This window comes from Panulirus ornatus, chromosome 20 (assembly GCF_036320965.1).
Source record: "Panulirus ornatus isolate Po-2019 chromosome 20, ASM3632096v1, whole genome shotgun sequence".
NCBI lineage: Eukaryota > Metazoa > Arthropoda > Malacostraca > Decapoda > Palinuridae > Panulirus > Panulirus ornatus.
Window position 1 is genome coordinate 8,552,807 of NC_092243.1, and position 17,194 is coordinate 8,570,000.

The window sequence follows — 17,194 nt, forward strand, 5'->3', positions numbered from 1 at the left end:
ACACACACACACACACACACACACACACACACACACACACACACACACACACACACACACACATTATTTTCCTTCAATTTCACGAAACTGTTTGATGATCTGGGGATGATGAATAGAAAACGTTGTTCAAAGGAACTGTTGAAAAAGGCTCGTATCCGATAGCTTCTACAACGAAATTTGTGATCATTTCTCATGTCGCCGGAGGTTTGAAGGTGTGTGTGTGTGTGTGTGTGTGTGTGTGTGTGTGTGTGTGTGTGTGTCATTACTATCTGTGTGGTACGAGGGGAAGAGAGAGTTCGCGCTCGTGCTGCCGCGTCACCTAACCTTGTATCCAGTATGTCATTACTCCTGTGAGTGCATACACACACGCAAACACTCCAGCCTAAGTCAGGTACCCATAAATAGACCAGCCATGAGAGTTGGGTGTGGGCCGACTGCCGCGCCCAGGATTCGAACCCTGGATGGTCGACCCAAGGCATATCCCCATGCTGACTCATGGTCAGTCCAACCATAGTGACTAACTTAACCTAACCAAGCCTAACGCACCCTCACCACTAACCCTAAGTCTCTTCCGACATCGTATTGGACCCGAAATGACCTGAATTCGACCACGTCACCCGACATTTCATGAAATAGCGGAGCCTCCAGACTGGAGAGCCTGGTTCTGACGCGCCCATCTGCAGCAGCAGCGGCCTCCCTGACCCCTAACCTCCTCCCGGCCCTTGCCTCTCTCCACCCGAGCCTCCAATCCATCGCCCCTCCTCCCCAACCCCCATTCAGCCACTTCACCTCCCCACTCCCCAGTCCACAATCTCAACTCCCAGTTTCCCTTTTTCTCTACAGGAGGGTAATGACGTTTTATAGGACCCGGTGGCGCTGGCCTAACCAGGTGGCGCTGGGCTAACCAGGTGGTGCTGGCCTGACCAGGTGGTGCTGGCGTGACCAGGTGGTGCTGGTGTGGGTCGGTCGCCTCAACCTCTGAAGCCTCGGCTTAATGGTGAGGTATGACAGGAAAGTCTGGGGTCCGCTGCCTGCCTGGCTTACCACCTCTCTCTCTCTCTCTCTCTCTCTCTCTCTCTCTCTCTCTCTCTCTCTCTCTCTCTCTCTCTCTACCGACGTCACTGCCTCCCTCCTTCATTTAAACCCTACGGTCTTTACCGTTTTCTACTGGAGAAGAGCCTCTGAGAGAGAGAGAGAGAGAGAGAGAGAGAGAGAGAGAGAGAGAGAGAGAGAGAGAGAGAGAGAGAGAGAGAGAGAGAGAGAGAGAGAGAGAGAGAGAGAGGCGTAGCGCAGTCGCGGCTTAAAAGAGCCAGGCAATAAGAATGCACCTGGACCTCCATGTCTTCCTGCAGGAGCACCATATACCACTGCAATACTGCCACATACCCTGCGACAGCTACATATCCCCTGAGACACTAGCATACACCACTGTGACACAACCATATCCCCTGCATCACTACCATATACCCTCCACATCTATCTTTAGGACAGTCATATAACCACTTGGCAATTCCAGGTCTCTTCTTGGCACCATTAGATCTCATCTTGGCATCACTAGATTTCCTTTTGGCACCACTAAATCTACTGATCTTGTCCCCCACTGCTTCTCCTTTTGGCACCACCAAATCTACTAATCTTGGGCCCCACTGCTTCTCCTCTTGGCACCAGCAGATCTCCTTTTACCACCAGGAGATCTTCTCTTGGCACCAGTAGATTACCTTTTGGCAACACGAGATCCTTCTCTCTCTTGACACCACCAGCATATCTCCCAGCACCTGTAGCCCCCGTCCCTTTGTCCCCCTCCAACACCAAGCAACATAAACACTGACCTTCTGTGTCGTGATATAATTCCTAGTGGACGTGAAGTGTACTGTGAATCTTATTACTTTTCCTTTTCTCATCAGTTATGCGAAGTACAATTATCATCCTCAGGCACCTGCAAGTGGCACACAAAACACGTATGTTATTCAACATTAGCTGATATGTCCCTAAGGCTTTTAATCATTCGGTTTCTAATCTTTTTGTTCATCTGTATGCCTCCACACACACACACACACACACACACACACACACACACATATATATATATATATATATATATATATATATATATATATATATATATATATATATATATATATACATATATATATATATATATATATATATATATATATATATATATATATATATATATATATATATACATATATATATATATATATATATATATATATATATATATATATATATATATATATATATATATATATATATATATATATACGTGATCTTAGCCGTACCAGAAGGAAGTTGTGCCAGCTTATAAGTTTGCCTCCGTCTTAACCCCAGGGCTGAGAGACGCGGGAGTGGAAAAGTCAACCTTAATATCTTAGGACCAGGAAGTCCCCTGACTCCCCAGTTGCCCGAGCCATCAGAATGGCAACATAAGCTCTGAAGATTATCGTCTTAGCGACGATCCATCTTCTTATCAAGTACTGGAAACTCTAACGTCGGTTTTCGCAGTTTAGGACAATGGATTTCGTTATCACACAAGAAATTCATGAGGAGATGTGAGAGTTAAAAGGATGGAGATGGTTGATTAGGGCACTGGCGTGTGTGTGTGTGTGTGTGTGTGTGTGTGTGTGTGTGTGTGTGTGGTTGGAGACGGGGCTAGTGGGAGGGAGGCAGTTGGTTCTAATGTGCCGGGGTGGAACATGTAATACGAGGATGACCAGTAAGTTTATGGCTGGTTAGTCGAGTGGATTTTCGTGAGAAATGGTTGTGCACAGACTGGATACAGTGAGAGAGAGAGAGAGAGAGAGAGAGAGAGAGAGAGAGAGAGAGAGAGAGAGAGAGAGAGAGAGAGAGTAGAATATACAGACAGACAGACAGAGAGTATATGAAGATCTGGAGACTCATAAGTAATACGTATTCTTTTTTTTTTTTTAGAAATGATATGTCATGCCTGGCTGAATGTTCAAGTGTCCATTCTGATAATGTTTTGGTCGAGCTCAGCTGTGACCCAGTGCTACGGGTGGCGGTGGTGAGAGAGGCTTGGAAGAGACTTTGTAGCCTTCTGGGTCACGAAAGGTCACATAGAGGAACCACTTTCGCCTACAGACTCAAAAGGTTACCATTGCTATTCCCTAACGCGTACACTCCTCGTATTCTCCTGTTTACGACAAGTATTCTCTTGACCGCTCATCAGAAAGGATAGTTCGGACATGGAGCTTTCGTACGGTAGTTCACAGAGGAGTGTGAACAATCCTCACATCCTTCCCATCTTCCGTCGTGAATGATGCCTTAAACTCGACCGTCTCAGAGGGTGTACCACCGACCCCCCATCTCTGACATCCGTAGTTCTGTGTCAGTCAACAGATGATGGTATCTTAAACCCGCCCACTGTCTAACAGGGTCAACCCAACGTCGATCTCCGTGGGTTCCTTTTCAAGCTAATGGTTGTCTATGTCAAGTCCAACAACAGTTTCTGTTGACTGATCTGTCGGCTATTTCCCAGAGGCCATAGTTCTTTTTTTTCCTGATTGCTGTCAAGCGCCTGTCAATGTCTACTAAGCCACTGTCTGTCTGTATCTGGTTACTTAATCGTGTTTGTCAAGTTGGTGTCGATTTGGGTGTGATGGTTAACGTCGTCTTAATTCTAATATACCTTTAGTCTCCACCAAGTCATATGTACCAAGTCACTGGTGGCTATTGTTGAAGCCAGCGTTGCTCCAGACGAGGAGAGATTACCTTCTGTTGGCATCACAAAGCCAAATGCTCTTTCTCAGCCTCTCATTTGTGTCAGTAGAACATCTGCATCTGAGAGGGCTGTCACCCTCGTAACGCTACTAACGAGTATGACTCGCTTGTTAAAGTTAACTGCCAGGCGCAGGTTCCTTAATGATGGGGACGGGTTAATGTGGAAGATCGACGCGTTATGTAGATCCTCCGAACTGGTAGTAATCATCAGGGTTCCGTGATGAGTCCTGGACGGAGACAATGGCATTGTTGTTGGAAGGTTCCTCGTTTAGTGTGCCCCAGATGAGCCCACCCGCCGCCGCCAGCACCAGAGAGAGAGAGAGAGAGAGAGAGAGAGAGAGAGAGAGAGAGAGAGAGAGAGAGAGAGAGAGAGAGAGAGAGAGAGGTTAGTACTTAATTTCACATTTAGCTGTATGGAGCATATCCTTCACCAGTGTCGTAAATGACGGACCAATAGACACGTTCTTGCACACGTGTGTCCTTTCTTTTCCTCAATACTGATGGCCATTCAGACGCAATGCAAATTCTGGCAGTCGTCAGTCTACAATTAGTCAAGGCTTTTAGACGCTGACCAGACATATACACTGATAAGACTGAAACACTGGTCCGGTCTCTATTTATGAACTACTCTTGTTATGCTAACTTTTATAAGACTTCATAGGGATTAAAGTATAAGACTGTTGTTGCTGCTCGAAGTATGAACGATTAATGAATATGCATAGGAATATAAATTACGTGTATAATGAACACTGGAAGTCGTGCTGCACCGTTCCCACATTGTCAAATGAGAAGTACAGAAGGACAAAATATTCTCATCTGTGTCCAATGACATAAAAGGGCCAACTACCTCAGTGCATCTATCGTATTGATGAACTATAGCTTATCAACGTACGTGAGAGATACACTGGAGACTAGAAGATGCTCCAGAAGGAAGGTATTGGAGAAGGAAGAGAGACAGAGTGGAGAATAGGGAGTTAGGAGAGACTTAAGGGAGATAGATTAAAGAATTTGGAGTTAAGGGAGACGTTTGGGAGGGAGAGAAGTTATTAATGAAGAGATGACGGGGACTAGGAGATGAGATATGGTAGCAAGAGGTGGAAAGGGTGAGGAAAGAAGACAACATTGGATTGTCCGCGTGAAGACAAGTCTTATCATTGGGCAGCTGCTGAAGACAGATGGACACATAAAGAAACGTAAAGGATGCCAGACTGGAAGAAGTTATACGTTTAAGCAGACAGAGAGAGACAGAGAAAGATGATAGACAGATAACCATTGAGCAACTGGCAGTCAGAGACAGAGGTAACGACGGGACGACAAACTATTAAGATATTGAGAAACACCAATAACTGAAAATATTTCTTCTTAATTCCCCCACAAAAGAATCCCATCCTTTTTCGCTTCATCTTTACAACTTCCCTCCCAGTCTTGTCAACGACCTAGGCTCCGCCTGGCAGACTTTGGATCATCTCCACAAAGCTTATTTTCTGGACCAACTTTCACTTATGAGCTGAGCAACTTCCCGTAAAATCTGAGGAGGAGACCGGACATTGCTGAAGATGACGACACAAATACAAGAACTGTCCCAGCTACGTCTGTCTGTCTGTCTGTGTCTGTCTGTGTCTGTCTTTCTGTTTGTCAGTCTGTTTGCCATCAACAGCGTCCCCAACCCAGTCTTGAACTCCACTCCTTGTAACATACCACCATCTGACAACTACACTTCTCAGACAAGTAGAAGCTAGCCATTCTGGCAACTTAGTGGATCAGGCTATATCGTAAGACGTCTGTGACCATGATGCACCATCAATATTCAAAACACAGACATTTTACTAATCACCACACTCTATTGACTTGAAGTCCTACCCTGTAGACGTGGCCAGCTTCCTAAGCGCTGCAGGAGAGACCCCTAGGAGGAGGATCCTAGGACAGGAAGGTAAAGTATACGCATGTATTTACTAATGTATCAAAATGTATTGATTTCTCATTGGAGAAGAAATTTTTCGGTTGAAGGTATTTGAATAAGGTACATCTAACATACCTTCGAAGTTCCCAAGTAGATTACAAAGTGATTTAACTTTGAAACTCCAGGAGAGTGGTTAGGATCAACTGTGTTTAAACCTCCACATTGTGGAACTCCCGCCTTAATGAAGGGAAAGTAGGAAACATATGTTGCAAGCTCCCCCAAGTGAAGAGAAAATGGGAGACATATATTGGACGCTCCACACTCCCTAAAAACCTTGCCTTGATGAGGGAAAAGATGACACATTTACAAACTTGCTATAATGATCTTAGCTGAGAGAAAAGATTCTACACTCCATTATATGACTGACTTGTGCTTTGGGTGATATTCTTATATTGTATTGAATTCTCGTACTCTGTTGACCTTACTATTATGTGTCCTTCTGTGGCTTCACATGATATGTTACTGTAAATTCAAGTGCTTTTTTTCCTGCCCACACTATCTTACTTCATGGTTGTAGTCCATGTGAGAAAGGTTCGTGTTAGCTAAATGGCTGTTATGGCCTTATTGTATCTGACGATGTGTGCTAAATTACTGTCTTCATTACACACACACACACACACACACACACACACACACACACACACACACACACACACACACACACAAGTTGAGCTCAAAGGAAATCCATGTTGGCCTTTATGCGTAAGTCACCAGATGGTTCAGACAGATGAGTACAGCTAATTTCCTCATGGATTTCAGCCATTAATGTTATATATATATATATATATATATATATATATATATATATATATATATATATATATATATATATATATATATATATATCGTAAGGAGTATAGACAGTATATATTATTTCCCATATTTTGTACTAACAGCCTTAACGGTTATAGAAATGATTCATTAGCATATTGCCATACGTAAATACTTGCATAGATACATACAACAATACATATGTATGGATAAAAACAGGGATGCATACATACATAATTGTATGCAATGTACGGGACTGACGTAAATGTGGTGGTGGCTCTGTCTGCTGGAGGCGGAGGTAAAAAAAAAAAAAAATAGATAGTGAAACGCGGTAGTCTGGCTCCGTAGAGTTTTGAGCACGCCCGGCCTCCCGCGCTATTCCTACTGTTTTATTTTCAGTCGTGTTGCTGTTGCTGCTGCTGCTTCTGCTGCATTTACTACTTCTGCTGCATCTGCTGCTTCTGCTTCTGCTGTTGCTGTTTATTCTACTGCTGTTTCTGTTGCTGCTTCTCCTGTTGCTGCTGTTTCTGGTGTTACTTCTGCTGCTTCTGTTGTTCCTGCTGCTGCTGCTGTTGCTACCGCTGCTTTTGTTTTTACTGCTGCTGTTGCTTCTGCTGTTTTCTTTACACTTCTCCCTCTCAGTTCGCTGAGGCGCTTGCGATCAACCTGAGAACATTCATAAAACTTTCTACCTGAACTATTCCTCCCAGTATCAACCATGACACATATTCCAGCGCTGCTGGAGTGGTTTATCCATTCTCACAAAAGCTGTAACACAATTTTCGCTTCTCCGCTTAGGTTTTCATCCCTTCATTTAGCGGTCCTATATTTGAACTTGATCTTTTTTTTGTCTCTTCCTCTATTCCTTCTCCTCTTCCTTCTCTCTTTGCCATCTCCATGCATTCGTAGTGATCACTTCACCAATTTTTTTTCTTGTCGTTCTTTTCTCTGTCTGTGTGAGGGAAGCAGCCAGGCTGGCTTCTGTTTGGCTTTCTCGACTTGTGAGTCTATGATTTCTGAAGCCTTGTGCTTACGTGAAACGCCTTCGTGAAACCCTCTCTTCAGGTAACTCAGGGATCTTCCCCTCATTTGAGTTGTCCCCACTCATACCTCTTTACTCAAGGCGTCCCACTCATTTTCACAAATATATCTACTTTGTATTGGATGAAATTTTACCTTACTCTTTCGTAAGATCTTCCTTTTATCTGAATTCTTCGAGGACGTCTTGAAATTTTCATCTTCCCCCTTGGAGCCCACTTGCTCACGGTGCAAACATTGAGAGTACACTTGAGTCTCCTCCTCCCTAATTAATCTCGGTGACATATAACCTAAACATTTTACGTACTTGAGTTTCACATTCTTGTTCATGATTTCTTCAGCTTTGTTTTCTCCCAGGATTTTTCTTTTTTTTTCCTCCCCATTCCTTCTCCTGTGTGCTTGCTTGTCACTCACGTCTTGTATCTCCTTCCTCTCCTCATATCGTTCTCTCTCTCTCTCTCTCTCTCTCTCTCTCTCTCTCTCTCTCCACCCGGAAGACCCAGACCAGTCGCGCCCGAATGTTTCTCCTCCCAACGTGACAATTCCCATTCATTTCAGTGGTTGCATCTGTGAGGAGGGGTAGTAGTAGTGTTGTGATCCTCCCACACACACACACGGCAGCGGAGGAGGAGGAGGAGGAGGAGGAGGAGGAGAGGAACATTACACGTCACTTGCAGAGGGAGGGAGGGTGGGTCCCAGCCCTGAATACGAAGGGGGTATTATTTTATCATCATGATCATATACGCAGGTGACACGTCCAGATCATAAGCCTTGTCTAAGCAAATATGGAACCAATGCATTAGCCAGTGACGTCAATCACGGGGATTAAACTAAGTCATGGACACAAGATGGTAGTCTTATGGCTTGAGGTGCTTATCACACAGCCTCCATGGGGCAGTGGTTAGCGTTACGACCGCCTAAGTTACGTGTCGGGGTTCGAGATCGGGAGAGGGCAGGCGGTACACAGAGACACATATGCTGTATTCAACCTCCCATCTCTATATTTCCCCATTTTCTGTTGAGCCATGTTGGATGGGTAACTTCCCTAGAGATTTTTGCTATAGTACGAAACTCACTTGGACTGAAGTCCGGGCGGTGATCCAGACCCACGGGAAATAACACGACCGCCAAAGACGTCTTCGGGAAAGCATATCATACGCACGAGGTCCTTTGAGAAGGGCAGTTGGGCCTATGTGCTGAACCAGACGAATTCAATTTCCTCTTCTGTCAAATGTGCCATAAGGTTTCAGAGTATATATATATATATATATATATATATATATATATATATATATATATATATATATATATATTTAATTTTCCAAAAGAAGGAACAGAGAAGAGGTCCAGGTGAGGATATTCCCTCAAAGGCCCAGTCCTCTGTTCTTAACGCTACCTCGCTATCGCGGGAAATAGCGAATAGTATGAAAAAAAAAAAAAAAAAAAAAAAAAATATATATATATATATATATATATATATATATATATATATATATATATATATATATATATATATATTGCGTTAGATCAACACCGGATGTCAAGGATGGAAAGGATAAATCAGAAAGTCTTACAAAATGTTCCGCCTCCCGCCCTGGTTATTTGCCTCAAGGGACAACAGACGTAATAAGGATTCACAAGAGCTTTATTATAAGTCAGTGTTGAGCAGACATCAACAACATCAGGTTAAATATGGCGATGTTGGCAGAGATGACAAGGTCGACACCGTGTTATCCAAGCATTGATATTTACCGTCTGTAATCTCATCCCAAGACAGAAATTATTTGTCTGTATCTGTGAATCTATATCTATATCTACCAGTGGGTCAGCCCACTAGACACCATAGGCCATTACCACCACCGGGTCAGCCCACCCACAGCACCACAGCCCACCATCACCGGGTCAGCCCACCCACACACCACCACAGCCCACCACCACCGGGTCGACCCACCACAAATACCACAAACTTCAAACTTCTTGAGATTAATGCCGGCGACATATTATTGTCAGACGTCCTGAGACGACGCCGCCAGCCGTCTCCTTCATGTCCCTCTCCCAACCTCACTCTCTCCCAACCTCACTCTCTCCCAACCTCACTCTCCCACCGCCTCACGCTCTCACATTATCATCTTATCATCGCCTCACTCTTTTAGCCGTGACCTGACTCTCCCATCACCTCAAACACTCTCACCGCCTTACTCTCCCAAAGCATCAACCTTCCAGCCTCACTCTCCCACCGCTTCACTCTCCCAAAACCTTACCCTCTCAACGTCTTACTCTCCCATCGTCTTGCTCCCCAAAGTTCCTCACTCTCCAACAGCCTTGCACTCCTAATGACCAATTCATTAGTTTTCTGTCCATATGCCAATAACTGAGTCAGATCCATTTCATATCTGTATTCAGTTCTCAAGTGAATCACTGAGGGAGGAAACATTGTCCACGTAACGAGTATTGATAGTTCCATGTACAAACAAAAGCTCGTAATGATGTGATGGTGACTCAACATAGTTAATGTATAACAATGTATATTACCCATCACTGACGATATGGAATACTGGTCAATACTATTTTCCTCTCTATCAAGTCTAGGTAATTATAGTGTCCTCTTACTTAGTCTTGGTAATGATCCTTTTCCCTTATGATTAATTGGGATTTTATGATTTACTGTAAGTAGAGGGTACTTCCTCATCACATAAGAATACCTTAACTCGCTTGTTTCTTAACTTAACTACCTAGTCCTTTAACCGTACCTTAACTAACTCGTCTTTCACCTGTACTTTAACCACCTGGTCTTTCGCCTGAACCTTAACTAGTGATGTCTTTCACCTGTACCTTAACTACCTAATTCTTTAACTGTACCTCAACTACGTGATCCATCAGCTGTATCTTAACTGCCTTTCCCCTTGCTTGAATTCTAATTACCTTGCCTCATAAAGGAACTTAAATCTTCTCTCCTGTACCTTAACTACCTCGTCTCTTAAAGGCACTTTAAAAAAAATTAAGCCTCATAAGTACACCACAAAGTGTACCTTAATTATCTTGCCCCTTCAGTGTGCCTGCCTCCCGTTCCCTCTTACGTCATTTGTCTCACTTCCCTCCCATTTCCTCCATCTCATCATCTCTTTCACAGCACCTTTCTCACACTTCTCACACAGCTGTTTCCTTCCCACTAGTTCCCTTCCACTAATTTTCTTCTTCCTACCAATTCCGTCTTACTTAATCCCATCCACTAAACAGCTCCCTCCCACCAAAACCCATCCTTCTAACAGTTCCCTCCTCCTAAACCACTCCCGTGTACCATTTTTCACTCATTAGATCTCTCCTTTCCCACAAAAACCCCTCCTACTAGGGACCTCCTTCCCACCATTCCACTCCTCCGTAGGTTACATGATGGGCCATCTCCATCATGGTCTGGGCCAACCCAATTCTCTCAGAGGTTCCCGGATCAAATCTGGCAAAGGTTTGTAGGGAGCCTCGTAACTCAGAGAGTCACTGTCGTCTGTCACAAGAGGAGATGATGCATCTTCCTCTCCTCAAACAATGTGTGATGGAATCTTTGTCTTCGATGTGACGAAAGTCTTAACTCGATACCCTCGAGAGAGAGTACCAACACTGGCCGAAGGAAGAGTTGACGTCTTAGGTTCTCATCCTGTGTGGGTCTGGTGATGTCTGACTGGTCATGGTATTCATCTGTTGCCTTACACACACACACACACACACACACACACACACACACACACACGCATTACTATATTCTTAATGTATCAATATCATCAGCTGAGGCTATCATAGCACTTCAGCTTCATCAGCTTCTCGTGGGTAGCAGAAGAGAGAGGGGTAATCTGTCAGTGTCCAGGGGATACAGTAGACCACCTCAGTATACTGAGCCGCTCTGACACATCCCCCGTGACTCCTCTGCCTGGAGCTACATGCTCCTCCTGTCACTCTCCTTCCAACCCTTCTATCATCATCTCACTTTCCCTCCCTCATCAAAATCCTTTCCTCTAAATGTTCAACTTCCCTCAATCAACATCTCTGCCTCTCTCCTTTCTTCGTTGATTATCAATAGGTGGGTCTCACCTTCCTCCACGTACGTTGGTCCAGATGCCATAATGTAAATACTTTATCTTGAGGCCACATCCTCTCCCCACACTGGTGCGACCACCATAATGTAAGTGTCTCATATCCTTGTGTCACTTTATTACACTCAGCAGTTCCCACACCGTAAACATCTTAACTTGATTCCCATTTTCTCTCTCTCCTTGTCAACTGTGGTAGACCATAGTGTAAACATTCTCCCTTCACTCCCTATCCTCCCCGTATCAGTGATCTTGCCCAGTGTAAACATCAACAGCTTTAGTCTTGGAAGAGGCCTGTTTAATTACCTTGACGACCCTCTCTCTCTCAGCCACTACACCCCCCACCCACACACACACACACATCTCTACTACTGTGCTCTTACTATAACTGTATCGCCCACTGTCTCTCCTTCTCCTTCATCCCCATCTTCTCACCTTCTCTCCTCCTTCAGACTGATCTGGCTGCTGACGCCCTTCCTTCGTACCTCCCCAGCTTCGTATGAGGGTTTGCTGCCCTTGTGACCTGTGAGGGTCGTCGTCACAACCACTGGTGGTTCCTCTCTGCAACTCGAGGACCAGCTTCACCTGGGGTTGTTCAGACGGACGATAGATTTCTCTTGATGTATAACTAACTCCCTCCTGAGCTGCTGGTGCTGACGAGTGTATAATTATCAGAGGACCTTTATATTCATGATGTATCGATGTCTGGGTGCTTGTATGTACATGTCTGTCACACCTTCTTAGATGTCTTTCTGAAGAGTTCCGTCGTGTTTTGATCTTAAGAATATTACTGGGTACGAAATTAATCCTCCCTCAGAATGTTCAGTACTAACAATACCGTCCAACGCAGGTGACGAAGTACAGATCTTTGTCTGCAACAACATTTTACGATCTCTTTCCTCAGACTGAAACTGAAGTGATGCTATAGTTCGTCAGTTGAGACTTCAGGTCCTCCTGCAGAAGTACCTACATAGTTACTTCTATAAGGTTTTCCTGAAGAGAGGTGATAGTAGATGGTTTACAAGTCTAGGGAAAAAACAGTCTGGCTATTGTGAAGAGCTTTTAGCCAGGAGAACACACCTTCCTTGATAATTCCCACCTCCAGTTTCTTCTTTCGTCTCCTCGTGAGACCACCTGTGCTGATCAGATGGTGTCATAAGACCCTCTGTGCTGGCCAGATGGTGCCGTAAGACTGTGCTTCATCACAGGGCAGCAACGTAGCAAGAGTCTAACCCCAAGATAAGTTGGCGTCAGTCATCTGGGTTCAGTGTTGGGAATGTGCTGTCACGAGCTCCATGTTGTGCCTACATCACCTCACCAACATGGTTGACTGTTTCTTCAGTCATGTGAATATGTAGAGGATGTGACAATCGCTCCTCTGGCCTCAAAAATCTTTCTGAAAATCTTCCATTCTATTACTGAAGATAAAATTCCAGTTTCTCTTGTGTTCCCACAAACCTTGACGCTCACTTTATCTTGGTTGTCTGGACAAGCTAGTGCAGGCCACCCAGACACATTTCCATGCAGATGGGGTGCGAGGAATGGGAATAGAAAGGACGTTCAGGAAATATATTGGTGAGAGAGAGTTTTGATTACGGAAGCCGCCTCACAGCAGGAGCACAGCCACCCAGATGCTGGGTGAAGGAGGCGCTGCTGGGGGTGGGCTGATGGAATGTGTCCTCACCAGAGATCGTAGGGAAGATGTTTACTCGTACACACAGTCGGCCAACCCACCACACAGACAGGCCAGTCAGCGAGCCATAACGTGAGTCGTACGATAGTTCATCACAAGGGAAAGATGACGCCAAGATGTTCTCTTTCAGAGCCAAAGATTCATATCTTCAGCTCTTTAGTCTGGCCCAAAGTAACTGGCAGAAGATGACTGTCTGAACGACTGCTGCCTTACCTCTCCACACTGGGGTCATCCAGGCACCAGTCTCCAGTCGTGGGATTAATACAGTCAGATTTTTCAGTAAAACACGAAAACTTGAAACTTTGATTAACGTTTTTGTCACAGCTCGCAGAGACGCTTAACGTGAGACGACAGATGATGGAACAGAAAGAAAAATAGGACAGTCACTCAAAATACTTCCTTTTGGTAGCCATTGTCGTACTATCTACTACTCTTCTCGAGCTGAATCTTTGTCAATATGACATACTTCCCGAGAGTAGATCTCTGGTAAAAATCCGAAGCAAATCTTGACTAGTGTCATAGAGAAATTAAAATATTTCACAAGGAACACAATGTCTAAACACAAAACTCCGAACCCATCAACTGAAGTAGGGAGGAACCAGTCAGTGGCGGCCGTGTGTGTGTGTGTGTGTGTGTGTGTGGGTGTGTGTGTGTGTGTGTGTGTGTGTGTGTGTGTGCATGAGTGTGTTACAAGGGATTTGGCAGTGGCGTGATCAGAAAACACGTTTCGAAGCCTCTCCCTTGTAGCGGAGGAGGCTGCCAACCATCTGTTGATCGACTGATACGACACTTAAGTTTCAATCGGTTGTTTGTACGTTATGATGACCAGCACAACGTCCAGAGGGTCAGGTCAAGGACTGAGTAACGACGACTCTGATGCGACAGTCGTGAGCAGTGAGGGATGTTGGGAAGTTTCCTAAAAGGTTGTTGTGTCACAAGTTCACAGCGATGCACACAGAGTAAGGTGGACACGTTACTCAACCAGGGTACGAAGGGCCTGGATTGTCGTCCCTCTCTTGTGGAGAGAAATGATTTTGTCCCAGTGTGAAAGCGTCAGCGAGATGTAACAAATGTTATTGTTAGATTTCCAACTTGAAAAATGTCAGAGAAACCTAGATATTACGAAGAGAGACAGATGAATACAGACAGCCATAGAACACTCGAGCCTTCATTTTCTGTTTCATGGCGGCAAAAGAGGTGGGGGAAAAAATAGTGTGGGTGGAGGAGGAAAGACGCAACTGGACGACGTAAGGGAGACTATTTTTTTCCTCCCTCCCTTGTTGTATCGTCTCGACGTGGGAGCAAATGACGTCACTTGAGGATTTGTGGCGAGGCATTCGTGTAGTCTATATGTGAACGTATGTATGTGGGAGGGAGGTAAGGGAAGCTCCTTTCAACCCACTTGTATTGGTACCTCATCTCTAATGTTAACAAAACCATTGGAGAGAAAGAGAGAGAGAAAAGAATATTCTCCATCTCATTCAGAATCAAACGCTTCCCTGTAACCTTTATATCCATAACTACGCCTACATTTATTTGTGATTTAGTCTTAAATAGCTGTGCACATTAAGGTTATTGAAGCCTTTAATGATTTGGGAAGTCTGTATTTAATCACCACTTAATCTTCTCTCTTCCTTGTTGAATAAGTCAAGGTCACGTAGAACCATCATTGTAGCTGGGACATCGTACAACACTCCCTATGTTCGACTTTGTCTTTATTTCGAATGGGACGGACGACCAAATCTGAACACGATAGTCAAGGTGAGGACTTTGGCGATTGGTACCGAGACGCGTGCCAGCATTTGCCTCATTGAAGCAAGCATACATTGCTGAAGAGATCAGGGATCCAGTCCCATATATCTATAAACTCTAAGGCAACCTTGAGAGACCAGAGTGACATGACAGTACAATAGCTGTGTGAGAGACCAGAGCGACATAACAGCACACTATCTGTGTCCTGTCCAGATAGAGTTGTGTTCGGTAACAACACAAACATCATGGACAGCCAACCTGTCTCTCCTCCTGCTTATTGATAACCTGGTGTTTGTTTACCCTCTGCCGCCACCCTTGCCCACCCACGGTTTCATGGTAAAGGTCACATGAATATCCTCCATCAGTGAGGGTCAGCAGGTGTTTGCTGAGTGACGCAAGTAAAAGTGGATGGGATTCGAGAGGAAGGACTTGTGTTCCCGCCTGAGGCGACCGCCACACGTGCTGGAGTCTGAAGAGACAATCTTGATTTTGCTGCACTGCTGGAGTGGTTCATCCCAGCTTTGTGGCCACCCAGTGGTGGGTGATGCCCAGATGTGTGTGTCTCAAAGATCATACACACACAGAAACACACGCACACATACACACAAGGCCTCCCCAGTGGGTGTAGATCGGGCGTGTGATCTCCTGATGCGGGATGACCACCGTCAGAAGGCCGTTGTTCGAGGATATATGGCCAGGGAGGAGCCTGCCTCCCTCTCTGCCTGCCTTGGTCGGGGAGTTGGGCTTCCCGTCTTGACTGAGGCCGTCCAGGGAGGCTGGCAGAGGGAGCGGCAGGCGGGGCTTTGTGAACCAAGTAAACGTTAGAGGTACAGGCTGTGACTGTCGCCTGGGTAATGGGGCATAGCAATCCCTTGTAAGTAGCCAGGGTGATGGGGACGTAAATCCTTGTAATTAATGGGGACAGAAATCCCGCTTAAGTGATAGAAATCCCGTGTAAGTCATCTGGGTCACGGAATTAGAACTCCGATCTAAGTGATCTGGGATTGCACACCATGACAGGAAATCAGGTCCGCTTCTGGTGGTAATGGGAAGAATTGACCAGTTAGTTATTACGGTGTATCATATCTATTATCATTACCATTTATTATTATCATCATCATTAGTAGTAGTAGTAGTAGTAGTAGTAGTAGTAGTAGTAGTAATTATTGCTGTAGTAGTAGTAGTGGTTCCTTAATAACCATAGTGTAACTTAGGGTCTGACAGACACACGGGAGTGAAAGTATAGGGACGTTGGTACATGAATCTGCTAAACTGTCGGCATAGACCACACCGCTAGTAGAGACCCCCCGCCAGCAGAGACTACACCGCTAGTAGAGACCCCCCCCCCGCCAGCAGAGACCACACCGCTGGTGGAGACACCCAATTAGTAGAGACAACTACCAATAGAGACCATCAATTAATGAGACCACCACCGTTAAAGATCACCCCCCTACCATTAGCGTCCACTACCAGCAGAGACCATCAACACCGCAGGCCACCAACACTTAGTGGAGACCATCACTATAAGAGACCACTACCAGCAGAGACCACGCCATTAGTAGAGATCACCACCATTAGAGACCACCTCTAGTACAGAACATGAAAACCACAGACCACCAGCCTCTAGCAGAGACCATCACTACTAGTGACCATCACCCCCTTAGGAACAGACCCCTTAATACAGACCCCCACCAACATAACACCACAGGCAAGACCAAATCTCTCGTGCAGAGAGTTGCTTTTCGAACATAGAGTGAGGGGGAAACCCTCCCTCTCTCCTCCGATCAAAGAGACTGAAGCCGATTGTACCATCTTTCACCACCACCACGAGAGCTTACAAGAACGCGCGGGACTAGGGAGGAGGTGGGACGTGTGAGCATAAAAGAACAGAGGCGGAGGAGGATGGAGTGGGAATGTGTTGGACAATGGTGTCAGAATAAGTGTGGGAGTCCGTGTGGGATGATGGTGTCAGATATAGTGAGTCTGGGACTGTTAGATAAGGGAACCAGAAATGGTGTGAGGATCCCGTGGATTATATTTATAATGACACGAGACTAGAAATGTATGACGTTTTTCCATCTGAAATCATTACTTGTCCCATATATATATATATATATATATATATATATATATATATAT

At 45.0% G+C, this 17,194-nt stretch overlaps 1 long non-coding RNA gene across 1 annotated transcript in view; it reads right to left on the reverse strand.

The window, feature by feature from the left end:
- The window catches only part of LOC139755774 (uncharacterized), a 70,480-nt gene that overhangs the window by 15,152 nt on the left and 38,134 nt on the right, over positions 1–17,194 (reverse strand). The window contains exon 3 of the long non-coding RNA XR_011714160.1: positions 1,830–1,936. This is a non-coding gene — a long non-coding RNA (uncharacterized lncRNA). The remainder of the gene's footprint in view (positions 1–1,829; positions 1,937–17,194) is intronic.